The sequence below is a fragment of the Clarias gariepinus genome, chromosome 12, assembly GCF_024256425.1.
Source record: "Clarias gariepinus isolate MV-2021 ecotype Netherlands chromosome 12, CGAR_prim_01v2, whole genome shotgun sequence".
Lineage (NCBI taxonomy): Eukaryota > Metazoa > Chordata > Actinopteri > Siluriformes > Clariidae > Clarias > Clarias gariepinus.
The window spans coordinates 4,036,797-4,062,500 of NC_071111.1; the positions used below are offsets into that span (position 1 = coordinate 4,036,797).

Genomic DNA, 25,704 nt, shown 5'->3' on the forward strand with positions numbered 1-25,704 from the left:
AAACTATCTAAGTCTTATACTGAAAAAGACAACATGAAGTGCATGTGCAAATGTGCAAACAAGAGCAGAACAGTGTGAAACTCCAGTGAAATCAGTACAGATCTGAGAAAGATCAAGTCAGGAACATCTCTGAGAGCCATTTGTTAACCACTACAGATTCCAAGATCCGCTACTGGGAGGCGAAGACATGTTGCTTAGGTCTGGAATAAAAACTAAATTGTCCCCCTCAGCTAACAGAAAACTGGTTCTGATGGTCAGTAACATCCAATGAACCACCAACACACTTGAACTGGAAGCTGATGGAGCACCAGTGTCACTATCTTTATGGACTTAAAGAAAGAAAGCAAGGAAGAACCCCCTGCTTTAAAATCCACAGCTGAATTCTGGAAACAAACTTTTGGACCAGAGGTGTGTTTTTTTAACATTTGAGGAATTAACATTTTCCAAGAACATGGTAGCAGCTGTTAAGCATGGTGGTTGTAGCATCAAGCTCTTAGGCTGTTCTGCTGCCTGTTCTGGTGCACTGCATAGACTGGATGGAATCATGAAGAAGCAGGGGAAGCATGTGTGTCAAACACGCCAAATCTTGGCATATATAACCTCGCACCTGAAGCGCACCTGCAGGTGAACCGGAAACATTCCTCATTCCTTTTGGCTAAAATGACGTCCAGTCACGCAAGCAGTGCCGCAATGGAGCGCAGCATCTCGTTCCCGCTTTTTCCAAGGAACAGTTCCCTTTCAAAAGCTATACTTGATGTTGCGTGAAAACGCTACGGGAATGAGAATACCAACGCCGTCGCACTGCAAGTGTCTGGACCCCCAAGGTTGTGTAGCGTGTGCACACAAAGGCCAAGGAGGTTTCAGAGCTAGCTCTGGGAGGCTGACTCGAGGACCCATGAGCCCGAAGTAGCATGAACATCCAGACTACAGAATCTCACAAATGTGTGCGGAGAGGACCAACCTGCCGCATACCGCACTTGCTGCAGGGGAACACCTCTTGCCAGTGCAATAAATGAGGCAATCCCACTGGTCTCATAAGCCCGGATTCCGAGAGGCGAAGTGTGACCACGCGCCTCGTAGGCTAGGGCAATAGCATCTCTCACAGCGTTTGGCATAAAAAAGGCTGCTCTGACTAACGCCACTGGTTAGTGCGGTGGATGTAAATCTGAAGAATGCGTACTAAAGACAGTAAGTAAAACCTTTCCTTTATGAAAAACCATCTTGAGGGTCAGAAGCCAAACAGGCGCTGACTCTAGTGGTTTGGAAGGGGTGTCAACCAGACCCCCTCAGTCAGAACATGACAAGCCGAAATAGCGGCTATGTACAGTACATTCTGAGGGTACTAGGGCATAAGTCCGAGGACAACTTTTCCTGCAGAACTCCACAGCACTAAAACAATTTGGCAGTGGACTGGGTCTACATGTTTCGCCATGCACCACTTTCAAATACCCTCACCTTGAGGGCATAAGTTCTTCTAGTGTGTGAAGGTTCCAGGGCTCCCAACTTCATGTGCCCTGAAATGTAAATCGCCTTGAGGGACATGAACTGCCCAAAGCAGAACCTGGTGCGCTAGCTTATTCAAGCAGCGCGAGCACGGTTCGCCCCGGCGATTATGTACGAGACTACCGAAGTGTCGTCCACTCGCACTAGGACATGGTAGCCTCTTAACTGCTGGAGGAAGTGTTTCGGCCTGAAAAAAAGCCATCATTTCGAGGCAATTAATGTTCCATGCGAGAAGATGGGCTTTCCAGCTCCCTTGGGCTTGCAGTCATCTAAGATCGCACCACAGCCAATGAGGGAGGCGTCTGTCGTTAGCGTCTTGCGATGACAAAAACGCACCTAGAGTGGGACCAAATGAGCTAGACCAAATGGAAGGACTCGATACTGGTAAGCTTCGCCCCCGAAAGCGAACCTCAGGAACTTCCTGTGTTGTGGCAATATTTCTTTTTTATATGTGTTGTGGAAAAATATTTTAGATGTTCGGCATCCAGAAACATGGCAGGAAAAGATCGAAAAATTTCTTGGAGACCAGTGTTGTCCGAAACACCAGTGGTGGCGGAGCAAGAACACCGACCTCCTGGGGGTGCCAGGGAGAACGCTTCGTCCTTGAGAGGCATTCTAAGTGCCCCTCCCTGGGGGAAAAGAGTCAGACCCAGTGGGACTGGGTGGCCGACAGTCTTGACTCTTGAGCATGGCGGGGAAGGAATTTCCCGAAGGCTTGTTCATATAATTTTGCCTTCCGAACCTAGGGGCGATGTTAATGGCATCGCCAAACAGGCCAAAGGATGAGATGGGGGGCATCAAGAGGAACGCACGATCCTTATCCTTGTTTCCCATGAGATTTAGCCACAGGTAACTCTCCGCAGAACACCATCACAGCCATAAAAACATCTGCTTTGTTGCACGAAGAGACAGGTCTGTGGCTCGGCGTAATTCCAGGAATGCCATTGAAGAGCCCCGCTAGTGCTCAAGTCTTTCAGCAGGTCAGCCTGGTAAGCCTGCAAAACCGCCATGGTGTGCAGTAGAGCACCAGCCTGATCAGCTGCCTGAAAGCTTTTCCCCACCAGGGAAGATATCAGTCTAAGCGGCTTGGTGGGGAGTGTGTGCTTTTTCATGGAGGATGATGTCCCAGGAGAGAGATAGCCCCAAGCGTCTCTTCTATCTGGGACATCATCATATAACCGCGCCTTCGCATCAAGTTGATGGCACGAAAAACACAGGATGAATAAGGCTATTCCATGAAAGAGTTAACTCTTCATGAAGGTTGCCAAAAAAAAGGAAGAGAGAGAAAGTCATTGGACGGATCTCCTAACAAACTCCACCATATCGGTGAGTTAATACTTTTAAATTCGCTTGCACACATCACACGCAATCACAATATGGTCCTGAAGACAAAAAGATCTGAGAAATGTTTCCGGTTCACTCCTATTTATAACCTGCAGGTGCGCTTCATCAGATGACGTCACCTGACCGAGGTTATATATGCCAAGATTCGGCGTGTTTAATACACACATCCTTTACAACCGGCAACACAGAAATATGTTCCCATAGTGTTTTCACGCAGCATCCAGTGTAGCTTTTGAAAAGGAACCCTCTAAACACAGGGCTGTGGGATGAGAAGGACCATGGGGCTAAAAAATGTTTTTTTTATTTTGATGGCATCTCAATACTGCTGTTTGCGTGGTTCAGGTGTGTGTGTTTTCTTTGGGTGTTCCCCACAGCATGCTCGGCCATTCAGGCCCTGTTAAAATGCCATTTTTGTGTCGAGCGCGTTGAGACTCGGAGCTCAGACCCTGGAGAAAACGTAGCCAATTTTTCATCATTATTGGATGTGACATATCCAAAACGGCCGAGCAGCGAGAGCCGAGAGAGAGGGACGGAGGAGAAGCTCTCATTCCTGATTCATCCCTTTGAAAAACAGACGCAAAACAAAGCAATTCACCTTTAACAGGGTTAAAGTGAGGAATGGACGCCGCACTCGGCTCTCACTTACTCGCTATTGTACTCTGAGAGAGGAAAAACGAAAGCGAGTGAGAGAGAGAGAGAATCCTGCTGTCATCTCTTCCTCTCCTCAGTCTTCAATATAACTTTATTACATGAGATATTAATCCACTCTGTCTTTCTGTCTTTATACTCTCTCTTATCTCAATTTAGCTAATAACACAGCTAGGGTTGTTTAAATAAATTTAGCTAGCTTAACTCTGCATACTAGATTGCATGAGCACATGATAATGAGTTCTGGCATAAAATAAACACAAAATGAGCGTTAGTCAACATAAAGAACAAAAAACAGATGATACATGCTTTTAGAATATTGGCTTAGCATAATGACTGTAAATGAAACATTGTATTCAATGAAAAACATTAAGATTTTGTACTTTGGAGTTACTAATACTAATAAGATTTTCAGTTGAGTTACTAATAAGGACCTACTGAAGGTGACTAGCATGTGTGTGTGTGTGTGTGTTTTCTTTAGTGTAAGCAGCAAGCTTTAACCACAGAATATCTACTATGTAATCTCATATTACAATGACTAAAGTGTGTGTACATGTGTGTTTGTGTGTGTGTGTGTGTGTGTGTGTGCGCGTGAGTGTGTGCAAGAGTAGAGCAAGCTAATTAAGCCCATTAAATGGTCTAATCAGAGTTTTTTGAATCATAGCCGCTAACAGACGTATTCCTGCTGATAACTAGCGCTCAGCTGAGTTCGGCTTGGTGATTGACACTCTGTCAAAACACATACTCCTGTTTGTTCCCTCGACTTTCTGGGCCTTTCTTTTATTATGTTTTTATTCCAGCACTGTGTACAGCATCTCTCCAGCACTTCTCTACACCGCCGTCTCTGTTAGCTTGTGTAACATCACGCTATTCACTCAGAGCTACTTTCTATCTATCTCAGTATGAGCTGATAAACTAACCAACTAGCTAGCTAACTTTAGAAAATAAATGCATAAATAAATAAAAACCTTGTGTGGTTAGCTAAAGTCCTGATGCTCATTTCATGTTAGACTTTTTACTTTGTGGGAATTTGCCATGTGTTGCATAATGAGTTTCTTGTGTGTGTGTGTGTGTGTGTGGAGTAGTTATTAATAGTCCGCCGTGATTATAATGATTAGGAACAGGTGTGTTCAGTTTGGGCTGTGTTCACGCTAAGCATCAGATTATACATGCTCAATTCAGCAACTCGTCAATGTGTTCTGCCAAGGACCTGTTTCATTATAACATGTGCCACTGAGGTTGTCCATGCATTACATTCTATTTTTACAATTATACGATTTTTACATTACCTAATTGCTTCGTACCGTGCCTGAGCACAATTACCCCCACTACACTGACCCCTCAATCTGTCCTCTCTCCACTCTGTCCCCTCTCTCCTCCTCCATGCTGGTTAACTTTTACATTAGTTATAATGTTCTGTACCCGAGTACCTTTGCATATCGAGCAGGTAGCAGAACTGAGTTGATTTACAGCCAACAATAAACACAAAGAAATTGAGGGTACAATTGTAAAAATTTACCTTCACCTTACACCTAATTTTATCGATATCTTGAAGAAAAAGTCAGCATCGACCATTTTGCCTTTCTTCCTTTATCAGCTATGTATTTCCGTACAGTTCAGAACGTGAGATCGATGACTATTTTTAAGACTATGTTGATGACATTACATTTTAAACAGTGGTCCACCTTTATGTTAGGGCCAATTAACTTCCATATCTAAGTTGACCTATGGCTGAATATACCATACCATACTCAAGAACATTTTTATATATAGACCTAGGGACAGTGCACTGGTCCATGCTCAGGAATGTTAGATCTTCCCCTGATTTCATTTCCTTGTTCAGATATAACATCATCCTGCTGTTGCTAGGACTTGCCTTCTAATGTAGGGAGGTATGGACACAAACACGGTGGTTCAAAGGTTAGCCCCATGCCTCCAGTGATGGGGGGTTGTAATCCCGTCTCCAGTCTGTGTGTATCTGAAGTTTGCATCCTGTCCCCGGGCTTTATAGGTTTTCTCCCACAATGTGCTATAGATTAATTGGTGTTTCCAAATCACCTGTGTTTGTGCCCTAAGGTCCCTGGGATATCAGATTGTTCTCCAGACCCTGTGACCCTACAAAGGATCAGCAGGCTAGATAATAAGATAAATGAATGTGATGAGTGGATACTTCATCATTAGATTAACAGCACTTGCTTCAATCCTTGATTAATAGCGTTTACTCCAAACCTTGAGATAAGATGACTTCTTAAGAAAATCCACCGGAGTCTCCTTGATCTTGCTAGTGTGCTGAAGTTGGCTGCTTGCTGGTGTGCTAAAGATGGCAATCCTGTTACTAAACTCTCTGCAAATGAAAGCATCCCCCATCTTCATATAAAGCAGTGGATAGACTGTGCGAGGTCCAGTGCTGTGCCCACGTGTGTCCCCAGGTGACCCAAGAGAAGCCTGTGAGGGACATCTTCAAGTGTGATGTCAGTGTAGTTCTCTTCCCTGGGATTCTTAAATCCAGACAGATTCATCTCTTCCACAGTTTTCGGGATTGAGGCTTGAGTTGTAGATGCTCTCTAGAACTGGAACTATCAGCTCCTGGTGTGATTCTTGCACTGAGGATCTTCAGTTCTCTCTTCACCTGCTCAGGTGTGAAGAACAGCACACCAATACTCATGTTATATTTCTACAGTATATATCCCTAGTACTTAATCCAACAGCTATTTTTCTTTGTCTTTTTACTTTTTCTTTGTCATTTTCTTTTTTTGTCTCTCATTTCTCTTAATCTGACACAAGCAGATTTTTTTTAATAAGTGATGGAATAAGAACAGTTTTGAGTGGTGCACTCAGACTTTTCATCGTACTCCAGATTAATTACAGCATGTCATTTCTCGTCTTGTGTCCCCTCAGCTCATAACAATTATTCTTAATTAATGGACGTCTGTTCCTATTACTGTATGTCATATAGACTCCACTTGTCTTTTCTTCCTTTCTTTTTTTAGCATAGGTCTTTGTAAAAGACTAAAGTACTGACTAAAGGAAGGAGAAATTGATGGACATACTGTGTACATGAAGAATTAGAAAACGCATGATGGATAGATAGGAAGGATAGAGGGATGCTGTGTGTGTTCGTGGTTGTGTGTGCAATATAGAGTGGGAGTTTTGCTGGACCTGAAAGATGGCATTGTTCTTCTCCCACACATGTATCTATTTCTCTCTCTCCCTCTCTCTCTCCCTCTCTCTCTCCCTCTCTCTCTGTAAGTTCGTGTATAACATCACGACCCTACAAGAACAAGACGAGGCTGATTTTGACACAACTGCTGCAGTGTTGTGATTGCGTTGCTAGGTGATGCACTCGTCTATGTGTGTGTGTGTGTGTGTGTGTGTGTGTATGTGTGTGTGTGTGTGTGTGTGTGTGTGTGTGTGTGTGTGTGTTTGTGTGTGTGATAATTTAATTTCAGACCATCAACACCCGAGGCTAATGAGTGTTGTCCAAATCCGGTCTAATCCTCAACTCATTCTACAAAGTGGACCTGGTCCCAGGGGCCCGACACACACACACACACACACACACACACACACACACACGCAGACACAAATATATAGATGTATGAACACCTTGAGAGTGATAATTAGGTCAGTCTGATACAGACAGGCTGTGACCTGAAACTTAGGGTCCCTACGTAGTGAAGGGAGGAGCGAGAGTTTGTATTTACATTTACATTTACATTTAGTCATTTGGCAGACGCTCTTATCCAGAGCGACTTACATTTATATCTCATTTCACATCTGAGCAGTTGAGGGTTAAGGGCCTTGCTCAAGGGCCCAACAGTGGCAACTTGGTGGTTGTGGGGTTTGAACCTGGGATCTTCCGAACCGTAGTCCAATGCCTTAACCACTGAGCTACCCCTGACCCCCATATTTAGCTCCAGGATTTATCATCTGTTCTGTATTTGGCTTCAAATCTTCTCTTAGAACACTAAGTAGTGTCCTGATTTTACAGCATGACAGCTGGGGAGCAAGGGAGGCAATGGATGGATGGATGGATGGATGGATGGATGGAAGGAGGAGTAAGCAGATGGAGAGATAATTTAATTGATGGAAGGATAACTGGGGAATCAAAATCAGAAAGAGGTTTATTGCCAAGTACGCTTGCATGTACAAGGAATTTGTTTTAGTGGCAGAGCTTCCAGAACAAAACAAATGACAAAACAAAACATCACAACACACACACACACACACACACAAAATGTAAGATTATTATTATTTTTTTTTAAGAAAAAGGTTAACATCAAATGGAGTAGGGTGTAAGATACTTTCAAATAAGTTACATAAATATCTGTGGTATTGCACAGTATATTGCACAGTGGTATTGTACAATATTGCACATATATTTATTGACAGAATGTTTAGCTGTTTATGGGGTAAATTGCCTGGGGAGAAAAACTGTTCTGTGCTCTGTAGCATCGACCCGACGGCAAAAGTTCAAATAGAAGGTGTCTTGGGTGTGAGGGGTCCGAAGTGATATTCCGAGCCCTTTTCTTCATTTTGGATATATACAGTTCTTGCAGTGTGGGCAGGGGAGTGCCAATAATTCTTTCAGCATCCTGAACCATCCCTTTTAGTCTTCTAAAGTCTAAACTATCTAAGCCAAACCAGATAGTTATTGAAGTGCACAAGACAGAATGGTTTCATGAAGGGGATAGACAAACCGTATATATGGTATACAGGTTGGGTATGAGTGGATGGTATCAATGTTACAAATTAAGGAGTGGACAGAGGATACAGTATATAGTTGGGTGCAGGGAAGGATGGATGGAATCATGGATGTACTGTATATGTAGAGAAAGGAATTTGTGGAAGCAAAGACATATATGGATGATATACTCTGGGTATTTAAGCAGGATGAGGTAGATAGGTTGGATGGATGAATGGATGGATGGATGGATGGATGGATGAATGGATGGATGGATGGATGAATGAAAAAATTAATGGATAAATTTAGGTATGTCCTTAAATAAGGAAATCTAATTGATAGATAGAGAGAATAATTGATTACTCTAAATAAATGAACATCTGATAGATATAGATGGGGTAAAGGAGGGGTGGAGAGATGGATAATTGATTGGATGGGTAGATGGAGTTATAGATGGAGTGAAAGACTGTTGGATGGGTGGATGGATAAATGAGAAGGCACTATAAATATATATAAGATGTGGATAGAAATGGATGTAAAAGTGGATAAATGGAGGTATGAAGTAAAGGAGGAATGGATGGGTAGGGGCATACATAGATAAACTAGCTAGATGAATAGATGCCTGAATACTGAACAGTTGGACAGAACGATAGATGGATATTTTTTAAATTAAATACAGTATTACATAAAACTTTAATGTATACACATTATTTACATTTTTTTAAGAAACAGCTCAAGAAAGAGAGAGAGAATAAAAAAAAAATCATTGGATTAAAGCAAAATGATGATGGCTAAATTTAGACCAATGAGTCCAATCCAGTCAACTGGAAGAAAGAGAGGGAGATGGGGAAGAAAATAAGAAATAAGAGGTGGTGAAAAGTACGACCAGAAAAGGGAAAAGGAGATAACTGGAAATTGAAGGATAGAAGAAAAGGGCCATGGGACAAAACGGAGGAGATAGATGGATGAATTAAAACATAAAAAAAGAGGACCATGAGAAATGGGAGAAGAGAAAAAAAAGAAAAGGAAGAAAAAAGATGAAAAGAAAAGAAAGAAAGCAGATTAAAAATTGAAGGATTTAACCCTGGCTGAGGATAAAACGAAAGAGATAGAGAGAGAGAGAGAGAAAATGGGGCAGTGTTTTGGAGATGAAGCTGTTTCTGGGGATCCTGGCAGGTTGGTGTTGCTGGAGAATGGGATCTGTAATTAAACCATCAGTGCTAATTAGCACACACACACACACATGCACGCTCACACATGATCCACAGAGCGATACACCATGAAGCTGGAAATGTTAAATCATTGTTACAACCCAACATTGATTATTTTCCTATTACAGCAAACCTGCAAGTGTTTTATTCCTTTTACTCCACTGCAGCTTTATTATTGAAGATCGACACAATGTGCTTTTTATCTATTCATACCTACATTTAATGTGTGTTCATGTTCTTACCTGAATTCAACTCAATTAAATATTATTTGTATATCGCTTTTAACAATTGTCATTGCTGCGATGCAGATTAACACAATCAAAAGAAATTATGGACGTTTTTTTAAAATGTGATGTAAAACATCAGACTCTCCTTTTGCAAATGAGCCGTTACTACGGAAATGATAATGCATCAGAACAAGCGCATCAATATAAACCTGCTCAAAGCACTGGTGCGAATTTCTATTTATGGGAAGGCCTGGAGGGTGCCAAAATTTAAGGCAAAACAGCAGATCGTACTTTACATTTAGAAATGATACGTTCATGGGAGCTTTCTAAGTAGAGTTATAAAAGATTGCACATGCTTTGTACACAATATGAAGTAGGAGTGGCCGGCGTTCGCGTGCAGACAGGGACTGGCTACATGTCTGTGTTTGTGTTTGTGTGTGTTTGTATTGCGGTTCACTGGGATAAATTCAGCAGCATTCACTCTAATATCTCCCTCTGTTCGAGCGTGAAGAGCTCTCGACCTTTTATTTTGCTGAGAGTGTCCTCTTCATCTGAAACCTGACTTTCATCATCATCATCATCCCCCTGTCCTTCATCTCTCTCTCTCACTCTCTCACTCTCTCTTTCTCTCATCTCCTGTCTTTCTATCTCTCTTGGACTTGAACAGCTCTCTGGACTGTAGTTTACTCTCTGATTGCAGAGGCTAAAAGCTCTGTTCTTCATATTTTTTTCTTTTTTTTCAGCTGATGTAATGCTCCTGTAGCACTGGTGCATCTGGTAATAGAGGATTAGCTGCCCTTCAGCTGACAATCTTTCAAAATAAAACTGCATCGACTGTGCACAAAAAAAGTTCCTGATTTCTTCTTAAGTGATTGAGCCATGAAAACTTCTAGAACAAATCCCACCAAGTGTCAGACGAGGAACGAAATATCCTTTAAACGCACTGACAACTCAATTTAATTTATATTTAGAAATTCCTTATTTATATGAAATAAGGATACACAGGGGATTTCAGGGGAAAAAAAAAATATATATATAAATATACATTTTGTACAGAATACACACTACCGTTCAAAAGTTTTAGAACACTTTCTAACTCCATGATGGCTCCTAATTTTTATTTCTTTCTACATTATAAAGGAATAAAGGAATAAAGGAATGCTGAAGTCGTCCAAAAAAATGCATTAATCTCCTTTGAACAGTTGATGGTGAGATGTTTCTGCTACTTCTGCTCTGTAAAGACTTCATAACGCCTCTAATCTGAGGTGCTGTTAATTGGTCATTTTTCAGGCTGATAACTCTAAATGAACTTCTGGTCTGTGGCAGAGGTAGGTTTTGGTCTCGCCCTCCTGGGACGGTCTTCATGAGAGCCAGTTTCATTATGGTGCTCGATGGATTTTGCAAATGCACTTGACAATACTGTTCTTGCGAGAACTATTACAGAAAGGCTGACCTCTGTGTCTTAAAATAACAACTAACTGTTGTTTTTGTTGTTGTTACATAATTACCTAATTCCATATGTGTTATTTTATAGTTTTGAAATTCCCAGTATTGTTGTAGAATTTAGGAATTAAATCACTAAACAAAAACAAAGAAATTTGCAAGTGACCCCAAACTTTTGAACGGTAGTGTATATATAAATTCTGTACGAATCCAAATGTTACTACAGTGTGTCTAGCAAAATTTCATGAAAAAGGAAAACTTAAATGTGATAAAACTTTTAAATGGCACCCTAACTCATTGTACAGCTCTGGAAAAACATAAGAGATCACTGCAAAATATTCTGTTTCTGTTTTTTTTGGTTTGTTTGTTTTTTCTTACAGGTGCATGTATTGGTGAGATGAACAGTTTTGTTTTATTTTGTGTACTATTGACAACTGCTGACAATATTTCTCCTAAATTCAAAATATAACTATTGTTATTTAGAGTGTATATTTGTAAACAAATTGTGTTAATGCTTTGGCTTAATAACATTATGAAATCATTATTGGGTGGAATGAACTAGATTTACAATTACAGCTTTTATGTGTTTTGGCTCTCCACCAGTTTTTCACATTGCTGTTGGATAACTTTCTATCACTCTTTTTGCAAAAAAAAAAAAAAAAAGCAAAGAGCTCAGCTTTGCTTGATGGTTTGTGACCCTCCATCTTCCTCTTGATGACATTCCAGAAGTTTTCTTGAGTGATTTGCAGTGGGCTCTTATTTATTTTTCCCCAGATGTATGGATCTATCTAAGAAGAGTCCTGATAGGTGTGACCTACCATTCTAATGAACATACTTAATTGACAACTGAATCAGGATTCATATAGCATCACACTAACTATGCTCCCTTGGTTAGCTTTAGCTTGGATAGAATTGCTAGCTTCAAAACTACTACTGAGATTAGACAGAATGTTCCAGGACTTTCTGCCAAAATTCAGTGTACCAATTAGCTGGCTATCATGTGATCAGTTGCTAGAAAACCTGTAAACTAACAAATGTGAAATTGACAGTAGATTATCCATCCTGAGATCAGACAGTACTGTAACTATTACAGATCAGTCAAATTTAAACTGAACCACTGACATAATTAATAAACTAAAAAGAACAGTCTTGGAAAAAGCTAACTTTTTAACTGTACATATTTCACACTAATTTACATTCAAGCATGTCTTCTGACTGAAAATTATATGCTAAGAGTAATTGTATCTACACTAACTACCAAATCACAGATCAACTGCAATAAAAAATCAAGATCAGTGTAAAATATTTGAAAAATAATAATCAATCCTACAAACCCACACAGTAGCCTAGACCAGAAGACTACTAGAGGACCTGATTCTGATATCTGAGCATGGTCTCAATCAAGGAATATTTTTAGAATCTTAGACCAGACAATGAGCAATTTCTATTAGATTAGATCAGAGACTTTGTTCATTTTTATCAGAGATCAGACACTATGTATACATATTTATTTTTATCCCAAGGTCAGACACATACAGTGGATTACCAGACATATTTATCCTAAGATCAGACACTAGTAGTTTTTTAGATATTTTTATCCAGAGATGAGACAATATGTTCAGATACTTGAGATATGATATCAGATACTGGGTAGTTTGCAAGTTATTTTAACTAGATGTCAGTTTTATCCTGAGATCAGTTTATATGTTGTTAATACATTTTTTATCTATAGATCAGAGACTATGTAGTTTACCATTTGTTTTTGAGATTAGATACAATGTTTTTTAATAGTCATTTCTATTCCAAGATAAGAAACCAAGTAGTTTATCATCCTGTGATCAGACACAGGGTAGTTTGCCAGGTATTTTTAGCCTGATGTCCGATGTTATGTATTCAAATAGATATTTTTATCCTGAGATTAGGCACCATGTTATTATTCAGTAATTTTTATCTAAAGATCAGACCCATGTATTTTGCCCGGTTTTGTTTCCATGCTGGGATCAGACATAATGTTATTTAGTACTTCACTTGCAACCCCAAATCAGTCCCAGGATACCTACTGAGGTAGTTTCCATCCTGAGATCAGACCTCACATGGTAGTGCACTGCTTATAGCACAGAACTATTCCAGTCCTAGCACTGCTCGGATTGGCCTCGGGGTGTTTCACGGAATAAATGGAGATGATCTTTGCTGGCCATTTCCACACAGCAGGTGAAGAGTGATTTTCATCTGAATAGCGGAAATGCCTGAGCGTGCTCGCCACTGAGCACACTGTGTAATCATCAGCTACCTGTTTTACGAGAATGGCGTCAAAATGGCCGTCGTGACTTGAGCTCCGGCTGAAAGCTTTTTAAATCGTCTTCTGTTATTTCAGCTCTGTAAAGATGCATTAGCGCAGTGTTGGACAGCGGCACACAGAGTATTATTGTACAACCAATTGTGTAGCAGCCATTTACTAAATAGAAAGGCTGTACTTTACCCCCTTGAGGCACTCTAAGTGTGTGTGTGTGAGATGGAGATGGAGATGGAGAAGTCTTGGTCATCAGTGGGGAAAAAGAAAAATAATAACAATGCTCTTTAGGGAGTGTTTCTTTCATGTTTAAGATATAAAATAATGTGAAGTATAAAATAATAAAGAAGCATTTAAACAAAGCATGGAGCTCATCAGGCAGAATCTCTTTCACCTATTTACACTCTAAATATTTTGTAGAATATTTGGATAACCAGCTATGAAGCGTTTTATTCAGCCAAAGCAACACTGCTGTGTTTTGCTAATGTGTTAAAGCCATAGCATAAATGAGGAAAAATTATTAATAATTTAAAACACCAAAGTTAACAGAAACAAAATCTAACATGAAAACTGTAGACTGCTGGTTTTAAAAAAAAAACTGTTAAAAACATGAATATATCACAGCAGAACACTGTCAGGTTAGCTTGTGCTAGTGAAATCCTGTCAGGTTAGCTTGTGCTAGTGAAATCCTGTCAGGTGAGCTTGTGCTAGAGAAATCCTGTCAGGTTAGCTTGTGCTAGTGAAATCCTGTCAGGTTAGCTTGTGCTAGTGAAATCCTGTCAGGTTAGCCTGTGTTAGTAAATTCCTGTCAAGTTATCTTGTGTTAGCAGAATCTTGTCAGGTTAGCTTCAATTAGCAAAATCCTGTCAGGTTAGCTTGCATTAGCAAAATCCTGTCAGGTTAGCTTGCATTAGCAGAATCCTGTCAGGTTAGCTGGCAGTAGTGCAATACTGTCAAGTTAGCTTTTGTTAGTTGAAACCCTGTCAGGTTAGCTTGTGCTAGTGAAATCCTGTCTGGTTAGCTTGTACTAGTGAAATCCTGTCTGGTTAGCCTGTGTTAGCAGAACACTGTCAGGTTAGCTTGTGTTAGCAGACTCTTGTCAGGTTAGCTTGCATTAGCAAAATCCTGTCAGGTTAGCTTGAATTAGCAAAATCCTGTCAGGTTAGCTTGTGTTAGTAAAATCCTGTCTGATTAGCCTGTGCTAGAGAAATCCTGTCAGGTTAGCTTGTACTAGTGAAATCCTGTCTGGTTAGCCTGTAATAGAGAAATCCTGTCTGGTTAGCTTGTGCTAGAGAAATCCTGTCAGGTTATCTTGTACTAGTGAAATCCTGTCTGGTTAGCCTGTGCTAGTGAAATTCTGTCAGGTTAGCTTGTGTTAGTAAATTCCTGTCAGGTTAGCTTGTGCTAGAGAAATCCTGTCAGGTTAGCTTGTGTTAGCAGAACACTGTCAGGTTAGCTTGTGTTAGCAGAACACTGTCAGGTTAGCTTGTGCTAGTGAAATCCTGTCTGGTTAGCTTGTGCTAGTGAAATCCTGTCTGGTTAGCTTGTGCTAGTGAAATCCTGTCTGGTTAGCTTGTGCTAGTGAAATCCTGTCTGGTTGGCCTGTGCTAGAGAAATCCTGTCTGGTTAGCCTGTGCTAGAGAAATCCTGTCAGGTTAGCTTGTGCTAGTGAAATTCTGTCAGGTTAGCTTGTGTTAGTAAATTCCTGTCAGGTTATCTTGTGCTAGAGAAATCCTGTCAGGTTAGCTTGTGCTAGTGAAATCCTGTCCGTTTAGCTTGTGTTAGTGAAATCCTGTCAGGTTAGCTTGTGCTAGTGAAATCCTGTCAAGTTAGCTTGTGCTAGTGAAATCCTGTCCGTTTAGCTTGTGTTAGTGAAATCCTGTCAGGTTAGCTTGTGCTAGTGAAATCCTGTCAGGTTAGCTTGTGCTAGTGAAATCCTGTCAAGTTAGCTTGTGCTAGTGAAATCCTGTCAGGTTAGCTTGTGCTAGTGAAATCCTGTCAGGTTGGCTTGTGCTAGTGAAATTCTGTACGTTTAGCTTGTGTTAGTGAAATCCTGTCTGGTTAGCTTGTGTTAGTGAAATCCTGTCTGGTTAGCCTGTGCTAGAGAAATCCTGTCAGGTTGGCTTGTACTAGTGAAATCCTGTCTGGTTAGCCTGTGCTAGAGAAATCCTGTCAGGTTAGCTTGTGCTAGTGAAATTCTGTCAGGTTAGCTTGTGTTAGTAAATTCCTGTCAGGTTATCTTGTGCTAGAGAAATCCTGTCAGGTTAGCTTGTGCTAGTGAAATCCTGTCCGTTTAGCTTGTGTTAGTGAAATCCTGTCAGGTTAGCTTGTGCTAGTGAAATCCTGTCAAGTTAGCTTGTGCTAGTGAAATCCTGTCCGTTTAGCTTGTGTTAGTGAAATCCTGTCAGGTTAGCTTGTGCTAGTGAAATCCTGTCAGGTTAGCTTGTGCTAGTGAAATCCTGTCAAGTTAGCTTGTGCTAGTGAAATCCTGTCAGGTTAGCTTGTGCTAGTGAAATCCTGTCAGGTTAGCTTGTGCTAGTGAAATTCTGTACGTTTAGCTTGTGTTAGTGAAATCCTGTCTGGTTAGCTTGTGTTAGTGAAATCCTGTCAAGTTAGCTTGTGCTAGTGAAATCCTGTCCGTTTAGCTTGTGTTAGTGAAATCCTGTCTGGTTAGCTTGTGCTAGTGAAATCCTGTCAGGTTAGCTTGTGCTAGTGAAATCCTGTCAAGTTAGCTTGTGCTAGTGAAATCCTGTCTGGTTAGCTTGTGCTAGTGAAATCCTGTCAGGTTAGCTTGTGCTAGTGAAATTCTGTACGTTTAGCTTGTGTTAGTGAAATCCTGTCTGGTTAGCTTGTGTTAGTGAAATCATGTCAGGTTAGCTTGTGCTAGTGAAATCCTGTCAGGTTAGCTTGTGTTAGTGAAATCCTGTCCGTTTAGCTTGTGCTAGTGAAATCCTGTCTGGTTAGCTTGTGCTAGTGAAATCCTGTCAGGTTAGCTTGTGCTAGTGAAATTCTGTACGTTTAGCTTGTGTTAGTGAAATCCTGTCTGGTTAGCTTGTGTTAGTGAAATCATGTCAGGTTAGCTTGTGTTAGTGAAATCCTGTCAGGTTAGCTTGTGCTAGTGAAATTCTGTACGTTTAGCTTGTGTTAGTGAAATCCTGTCTGGTTAGCTTGTGTTAGTGAAATCATGTCAGGTTAGCTTGTGTTAGTGAAATCCTGTTAGGTTTCGCTCACTTATTTTTGCTCTATTTTTAGGGAGATGTTAAAAGAAGTTAGCAAAATCCTGTCAGGTTAACTTATTCTCATGCTGGTAAAATTCTGTTATTAACTTGTTCACTACTGTTAACTATCTGAATACCATGTAGATTATGTGTAAGCTAATTAAATGTAATGTGTAAATACTTTTACGTAAAGATTTTAATAAATTGAAGCTGATAAACAGCATGTGTGTGAGAGTGTGTGTGTGTATACGATGCACTAATGTACATGCTGTTGTAAATCAACTCCAGTTGTAGGTAGTTGGCTCTGTGTGTGATAAGCACAGATGGTCATAAAGGCGCTAATAATTACTCACTCACACACACACACACACAGAGCGAATGCCTTGTATGTGCGCATGTGTGTTTTCTGCTCCCCATCCCCCTCTTTCCCATGAGTGTATGTGAAGGTCGTGACCTTGAAAGCTGCGCTATTACTTTAGAGACATTACTGATCAATACAGAGTGTCGAAGCTACATGCTAACTGAGCTCAAAATATACAGCTTTATATAAAAATAACCAAGTGCAAAATATCTATTTATATTTTAAATAATAATAACTAGAGTATTAAAGAGATGGCATCTGGGGTAGAGTGCATTAGCGACATCCTGCTCATGCTAGCTAGCTGGCTAGCACACAGGTTATGACTGATTTGATGTAATTCGATCGATCTGATTAAATGCCTCAGATTCACTCACACTAACTATTAACGATGAGGAGAAAGATAGAGAAATAGGCAGATAATGTGTAAGCAGAAAAAGGTCAAATGAAAGAGAGAGAGAGAGAGAGAGAGAGAAGGAGAGAGAGAAGGAGAATGGCAGTAATAAGGAATGAAAGAGGGTGAGGAGTGGAGGGAGCCTGAGGAAAGACAGATATAAAAAGAGATGGAAAGAAAGACTCTGAAAAAAAGATATATGAAGTGACAAGATCATGAAATAAGACCCAAATAGGTTGATAGAGAGAGAAGGAGAGATAGATGAGGACAGAAAAAGAAAAGAGAGATATAGAAAAAGAGTAGAAATAAGGGATAGAAATAGGGAAGAACAACAAGAAAATGAGGAAACGAGAAACCGAGCATAAATGAGAAAGAAGGAAGGATGTAAAGGAAAAGTGTCTGTTTCTGAAAAGAAAAAAAGGAAGAGATGAAGGAACAGAAAGACTAAGGGGGGAAAGAATAGTGATGGAGAGAGTAAGAAGGAAATAACGGATGCAAGAAGAAACAATAAATGAGGAAAGAGAAAGAAAGTAAGAGAACAGGGGGGTAAGAAAGATAAAGATAAAATGAGAAAAGTAGAGGAAAATTACTTGGGGGAGGGGTTGTGTGTGTGTGTGTGTGTGTGTGTGTGTGTGTGTGTGTGTGTGTGTGTGTGTGTGTGTGTGTGTGTGTGTGTTTACAGCCCCCTATAAAGCAAAAAAAATTAGGATGATGTGGGTGAGTGAGTCTCCTGAAAAAGAGAGAGAGAGAGAGAGAGATGAAGTGAGAGATGATGAACGAGAGATTACAGTATGTGTCAGGGAAAAAAAGAGAGAGAGAGAGAACGGAAAGTATGTTTCCGAGTGGAGAAAGAGAAGAGGAGGAGGAGATACTGGGAGCGATAGCTGATGAGCGAGGGAGCATGTGTCAAATTGGGGAAAGAGTGAGCATGTGGTAGAGTGGTGTGAGTGACAGAAAGAGAGAGATGGAGGAAAAGAGGGAGGGAGGGAGGGAGGGAAGAAGGCAGGGATGGAGGGAGAGGGCGGGGGATGGTGTGGGTGGGCGGGATGCTGGAGTGTGAGCGATGCTCAGAGTGAGTGTGTGAGCGAGCAAGAGAGAGAGGGAGGGAGTGATAGAGGAGAGACGAGCGCAGGCTTTCAGAGCTCTCGGCGGGTGTGGATGTAGAAGAACGAGTGTGAGTGCTGGGTTTCATTGTGTTTGTCGTTCGGGACAGAGACACTCGTGTCCTCCTTCTTATCCTCTTCCTCCTCCACATCCCATCTGTCCATCCTTGTCCTTTATCTCCACGGTCAAGAGAGACACACAGGAGGAGACATCGCGCTGCCAGGTAGGGACGGACGAGTGCTACTGTACGGGATGGAGGGATGGAAAGATGGAGAGAGAGATAGATGGATGATCTGATTGTGCTGAGAATAAATAGACAAATTTAATAGTTAAAACTAAATTTTTGGATGAGAGAGACAGAGAGTGAGAGCGAGTGCAAGATGAAAGGATGGAGGGAATCTACTGTAGGAGGAAAGAGAGAGAGAGAGAGAGAGAGAGAGAGAGACTCGGGCTAATACAGTGAATACAGTATGAATGGTTATTAGATAATACATACAATACGGATATTACTTATCCTTTATAGTATTTACAGTATAAATTATACTATAAATACTATATATTATACAGAATACGCTGTAGCTCTGTGTGTGTGTGTGTGTGTGTGTGTGTGTAGGAGTGATTTCTCTCATAATTCTATTACAGGTTCATTATTTTTTCTTTCCACGAAATTCAATTGTACACACCATTACACATCGTCAGCGCTCTGTCATGTGTGTTTAATGTAACGCAAACATGCACAATGTATTAAATTACAATTTGTATTTCATTTTATGTATGTTTTATATAAACACACACACACACACACAATAAAACAAGATTAAATATTGAATTAAATTGCAAGCTAAAAGGGATCGCACTGTATTTTTAAAAATACAGTGTGTGTGTGTGTGTGTGTGTGTGTTTACACCAAGGTGTATTTACACCAAGTGGGATTATTTCACACGGAATATTATAAAATGTTATTTTTATAGAAATAATGGGGTTATGAGTTTATACTGATAATAAAAGAGATGATGGTCGAGAGAGCATGGGTCAGCATGGATAGAAAGCTAGAGAGAAAGAGAGAGAGATTTGTACATTAGATTCTCTATGTGAATACAGAATAAAGTGTTATGCAATACTGAGTGAAACACACTGAAGGATTGGTATGATACTGTACTTTTTTTTTCATATATTTATTTTATTTAATAATGTACAACAATCAGCCGAACACCACCAAATACAAGAAAAGCAATAAACTGTATCCAAAATGCTTTCTCATTTTTCACGCGCATTTTTCTTACACGTTCAAAATTAAACACTTGAGTTATCTCACGTATTACACGTCAATCTAATGAAGTCAGAGGTTCATACACACACTCCCACACGCGCTCATGAGGAATATGAAGGTCACGGCAGTACTGGGCTTTCAGTGGTTTCATTGAACGAGTGTTTGAACTGGAGCACAAGGTTTAGGTTCATTTTTTATCGTGAAATCAGTTATGCAGAGGCTATTAGGTTGCCATAAACAAGCTTCAGCTGAATTCTGTTCAGGTATCTGACCACACTCCTCAGGAGGATAAGTTATGAGGCGTCGTTCCACATCTAGCTTTGATGTGTGTATGGCGTCATCATCCTGTTTGTAAACTTAGTTTCTTCCAATCATTAATTATTTCGCTGATGGTTTGAGGTTTGAGGTTCTCCTCCTTCTTTTCATGATTCCATCCACTTTGTGCAGAGCATAATGCTCCCACCACCATCCTTAACATCTGCTAAAGTTTACGAATATCTCACCTTTACTCATCCAAACTTTCATCCAGAAAACCTTTCTTTGTATGTACTCAGTTGGACACTTTAGTTACACTTCTGAAGCAGGATCTTCTTCCTTTCTTTCTTTCTTTTAGTCTAATGATGATGTAAAACTGGCTCCACTAAACACAGAAACACTGGTCTTCCAGCAGCTTCTACTGGTTCCTAGGTTGTTCCTGACCATAAGAACCTCTCAGGTTTCCTCTCAGCTGAAGGGGACAGTTGTGGTCTTCTGATCTTGAAATCTATTCTTGGAATCTGTAATGTAATCAGATGGTTCTGAGAGACATTCCTGACTTGTGCGAATTTGCCATCCTCTTTTTCAGAACTGTACTGAGCTTCTTGGTTGGAGGGCTAATATGAGAGACTGCTGTGTACAGTGGTATACTTTGAATGCTAACATTTCAATTTACACTTTCAGAGAAGTGCACTAGGTGACAAGGGAACTGTACTTTTAGTTACAGATGTTGGTCATGGAAAGGGTTTTAGTCTTCTAAACACTGAGTCCAGCTAATGTACTATTCATATTATTTCTGTCTCAGGTTTTTCAGTGCTTTACAGATGTTTAATGATGTTCTACAGATGTTTCTGCATACGAAAAGAGAATAATCTGTTACAATATGCAGAGCAGATGGACCAGGCAGGGTGACTGAGTGATTTCTGTTTAATAGTAAAACAGAAGTGAGTATTATATGATAATGTAGAGCGTTTGTAGTAAACCTGTGAGTATATTAGCTGTGAGATTAATATTATACTGAATATTATCTTTAGTGATTGGCTACGGAGCCAGACACAGAGAGAGATAGAACTGGGCATGTGTTCACAAGTATATTTACATGATGTTTGTGTCTGTTCTCTGTTAATTTCATACTAATTACTGAATTTCACATCAAGAAAGATAAGCAGATGGACACGACCGAGCTCGTGGTGGTGATACCGCAGAGTGTTTGTGTGTTTGTGCTAATATTAATAGAGTTATTAATAAAACACAGGCAGAAATTGGACTCTTGAGTGTTTTAGTATTCATTTTAAAAAGAATAAGGGGATTTCAGGACATTTGTGATGTAATTATAAAAACATCACCATCAAAGCAGCACAGGGTTAGTACAGTATATCTGTTAGTTATATTCATAATATAATGTGAAGCTAAAGCATTGTATGAGCTCATTTATATACTTTAAGAGAGGTATCCTTAAATATTTATATGTTATTCTCTGTACTTTAAGAGAAGTACCATAAAGTCCTTCTATCCTAGCAAAAGTACGTAAATGCAGGTACGCTATGTATGCTAATCTAATCACTTTAGAGGTAGACTATTGAGTATTTAAAATATACTAGTCTAAGTACTCGAGCAGAATTACAGTGGTGTGTTTCATAGACTAATAGACTGAATAGGAATACTTTATAAGAACTACAGTATGTTTATGATAGGCCAAGTTAAGCTGTTAAGGTGACTTATGCTAGATTACTGCTGATACACTGGTCTTAATACTTCAAGAGATATACATTGAAATAATTTATAAGCTAGTCGTAAGAGACGCATCTGTCTGTCGAAACTGTACACACAATCATTCACCAGCACCACTTGCACATTACAGAACTCATGCGGGAGTTATTGCCACGCCCCCCATGCAGTCCTGCTCTCACTCCAAGACATTTCCACATGATTGGGTTATTGAAGAAGTTCGGCAATTCTGATGAGAAGCAAGCAGTCCGATAATGGCTCTGGCGAGAAAACGTTCGGTGATGGTATCTAAGCACTAGTGATATATAACTAGTGATGATATAGGGAGAGAAATAAAGAGTGTTTTTACTCTTAGAACTGCGTTCTGTTATTCTGCACAATCAAAAGTCCCGGATTGACTTGAACATCCCTCATTATATCTACATAGCTGTCGATTTACTTTTTAAGTGTGAATACTAGTCGAAACAGCACAGGTAATAATAATATTTGTAATATTCTGTGAAATCTGTTCAATTAACTTAAATTTCAAGCAGTTATCTTAGTAACAAAACAATAAACAGTTATCCTGAGAGTGAGAGATGTATAGAATTGGGTACTGCACTCTTTAACTGACATTTTCAACACGACATCAGTGTGTTGTAGTGTGTGATGGTGTGATTATATAATACACTGAACACTATATTAAATTATAGAGTACACACACGGAGAGGGAAATGGATTACACCGCTTCAGACTAGGGGGAAAAAAACCCTGAAAGGCCAGACTGTGTGTTTTATGATATTCTTCATCCACACTAAAGCCTTTGTGATTGATATTATACCGTATATTGTATCTGATTACTGGCTGAAAAGCCAAAATGAAAGTGGATTGGAGTATAATTTTGGAAGCAGAAAAGCTGGCAGGATCAGACATGTGTTCTCTGAGTTATTTATACCACGTGAGTATCGGTTCTCTTGATTTATTTTATACAGAGTATGACATTTTATTTCATGACTCAAGGAGATTACCTGAAACTAGACTGCACTTTTGGTAAAATATTAGCAGAAAAAGGCATTCTTGTATTTTTGTAATTAGATATTCATAGATGGATGGATGAATGGATGGATGGATTGATGGATAGATTTTTGTTTATATTTTCTTCATACCAACATATTATTTTAAAAAACATTGGTTTATATCAGAATTTTGTGTGATTTTTAAAAATGCTATATCCAGGTCCCCGCAACCCTAAATACAGGATAAAGTGGTATAGAAGATGATTGAGTGAGTGAGTGAGTGAGTGTATGGTGTGCTTTAGTTCTTTAGTTCATTGAGGCTAAACGTTTCGTGATTTAAATGAATGTGACTAATATGAGTATAATAGACATTATTTATAATTTGTATATGAATGTAGCTGTAGTGTATGTTACACTTTATTTAGCATTGTAGTAATACTGAACAACATATATATAGTTGTTTATTATTTTTTAAAATAAGACTTGAATATGTGCTTCTCTTTATATATTACAACAGAATTTACACCTACATTGTAGAGATGAGTAAATTATAGAATATTATACATTTACATCTGAAGATTTTCATTACTGCTTATGTAGCCTGTAGATTATTTATTATATAATAAGATTTAACTAAAGAATAAACCTATTTGAATCAGCTAAAACCAGCATGTTTGTATGTAGTCTAATGGACAGCAGGTATATTGATTATACTTGACTGATTATTATGTACTCCAGTTTCCTCCCACAGTCCAAAGACATGTATGCTAGGTTGATTGGCGTTCCCAAATTACCTATGTGTGCATGGGTGTGTGAGTGTGTGTATGTGTGTGTGTGCCCTGTGATGGATTGGCACCCTGTCCAGGCTGTACCCTGCCTCGTGCCCTAAGCCTCCTGGGATAGGCTCCAGTCCCCCGTGACCCTGAATACAGGATAAAGCGCTATAGAAGATGAGTGAGTGAGTGAGAGTGATTACGTATATAACGTATAATTTAACAACTTCATATGTACAATTATGTAGAATTTCTATGAGAAAAATATAAAGATACAGTTAAGTTTTTGTTAGTTTTTTTGGATTTACACCATGTTAGCATCTAATGAGATTTTGAGTATATATTGTACTAAATATAAATTTAAGCAATTTCCCTCTGGGATTAATCAAGTTCTTTGAATCTTGAATCTTAAATATATATATAAGTATTAAATAACAGAAATATGGAAAGTGTAGAAATATAGAAATGAATTATGATATAGTCTAGCAACAACTATTTTTGTAGTTTACATCTTAATATTTTCTTAACATTTTAGCATTTTAATAAAAGTTATTTACATTTAAAATTTTAAAACGAAGCATTTACAAAGTGCTAAACGGTACAACCAACCAATTCCCATACTGAAAATACATAAAAAATATAAAAGACTAAAGAGGTAATCAATCCACATGAACTCCAAAGGGGACAAACTACTTTTTAACAAACACTTAAAAAAAAACATTTACTTATAAACTAATCTTATACTAAAAGGTAAGCTGTTCCACAACTTGGAGCGGCACGGTGAATGTTAGATCTCCTATGTTTTTATATTTAGTCCTTGGTGTGTGTAATAGGAGCTGGTTTGATGAGCTAAGTGAATGACTTTAGAGACAAGGTTGCAAATAAATCTACGATATTGCGATGCCTGATCATTAAACACCTTATAGACAAGTCGTAAAACCTTAAGATCAATTCTAAAGCATACTGGAAGCCAGGGCAGGGATGTCACGGAGGTATATTCGGATCCAGAAACACATGCTCTCATTTACGAGTGTTAATCAGGAAGCTACACTCTGCACTCTATTAAGGAGCGATTGAGGGAGGCTATGATACAAAGCCTTACAATAATCCAGTCTAGAAGTAATAAATGCATGTATCTCCTTTTTGATTGTAAAGGATTCACCTTTAAAAAAAAAGTCTAAGGTAGAAAAAAGTATATAAGGACTTTTTTTTCTTTATTATTGTATTAATTTGTTTTAGATGTAAACTTGCTGTGAATTATTGCACCACATTCCTTACAGAAGGTTTTATGAAACAAGCCATTTTTATTAATAAGAGTAGTAAGAGCACCCAATATGGACCCCTGTAAGACCAGAAGTAGGAGGGGCAGAGGGGGATACAAAGCTGAAAGTGGGTGAGAGTAGGTCTGTAGGGTCCGCAGTACTGAGGAGAGAGCAGCTGTCTGACTAAACCCACATTCACACCCAGGCACAGAAACACTTTCAGTAAGAACACACATCTGATAACGTTATGTCGTCTTACACAACACGTCGTCTCTGCACTAATCACCTCTAAGTCTCTCCAAATCGCCTCTAAACCGCCCATGTATAAAACTAACTAACTTCTACTGCAGGACTGAATCCCAAATCCCTCTCTAACCCCTGATCAAGGGCAGAAGGTGTGTGTAATATTTTCATTTGACGTTATTTGGGATTTCACCCAAATTATGGCTAGAGAGTACCGCTAAGAGTTTAACACCACTTTCACCTCCTGCTAATTACAATAAATGCCAGTCTGTCGGTCACCAGCTCTACCAGTAACGGTTGGTTAGTTTCGCCAGGCATGGAAGGATATGTGTGAGTGGAGCAAAATAACCAGTTAAATAAAGAAACTAATCATAATCTGTTGATAATAAACGGTGTTTGTTGAATAAAAGCGATATCACACTCTAGATCGTGCTAAATATCAGCACGGCTGTGATATCTTCAGGACACAACCTGCACCCTCGTGCCTAGAACTGCATCACGGTTGTGCTCATATTCAGCACAACAACCCGACCTTGAATGTTATAGTGCTTATATATCGTAATTTATCATCTATAAATTCGTTAAGGTTTAAGCTAGCATGTTTGTGTTCTTGTTTACTCCACGTTAACAAGCGTATGATGAACATGCACAGTACTACACTGGGGTTAACAGTCAGGATACAGGTTTATATGTTACATTACAGAGCACACCGTAAACCGTAAATGCTAAGGGCAGCTCCTGGAATGCTAATGCT

At 39.5% G+C, this 25,704-nt stretch overlaps 1 protein-coding gene across 3 annotated transcripts in view; it reads left to right on the forward strand.

The window, feature by feature from the left end:
• syt1a (synaptotagmin Ia) overlaps positions 1–25,704 on the forward strand; it is a 242,275-nt gene that overhangs the window by 124,306 nt on the left and 92,265 nt on the right. For 2 of the 3 annotated variants that reach the window (XM_053508373.1, XM_053508375.1), the window contains exon 1: positions 18,476–18,647. The exons of the other annotated variant lie outside the window; for it this stretch is intronic. The gene's annotated coding sequence lies outside the window, so the exon portion shown is untranslated. Of the gene's footprint in view, positions 1–18,475; positions 18,648–25,704 lie in introns of those variants that run through there. 3 annotated transcript variants of the gene reach the window in all.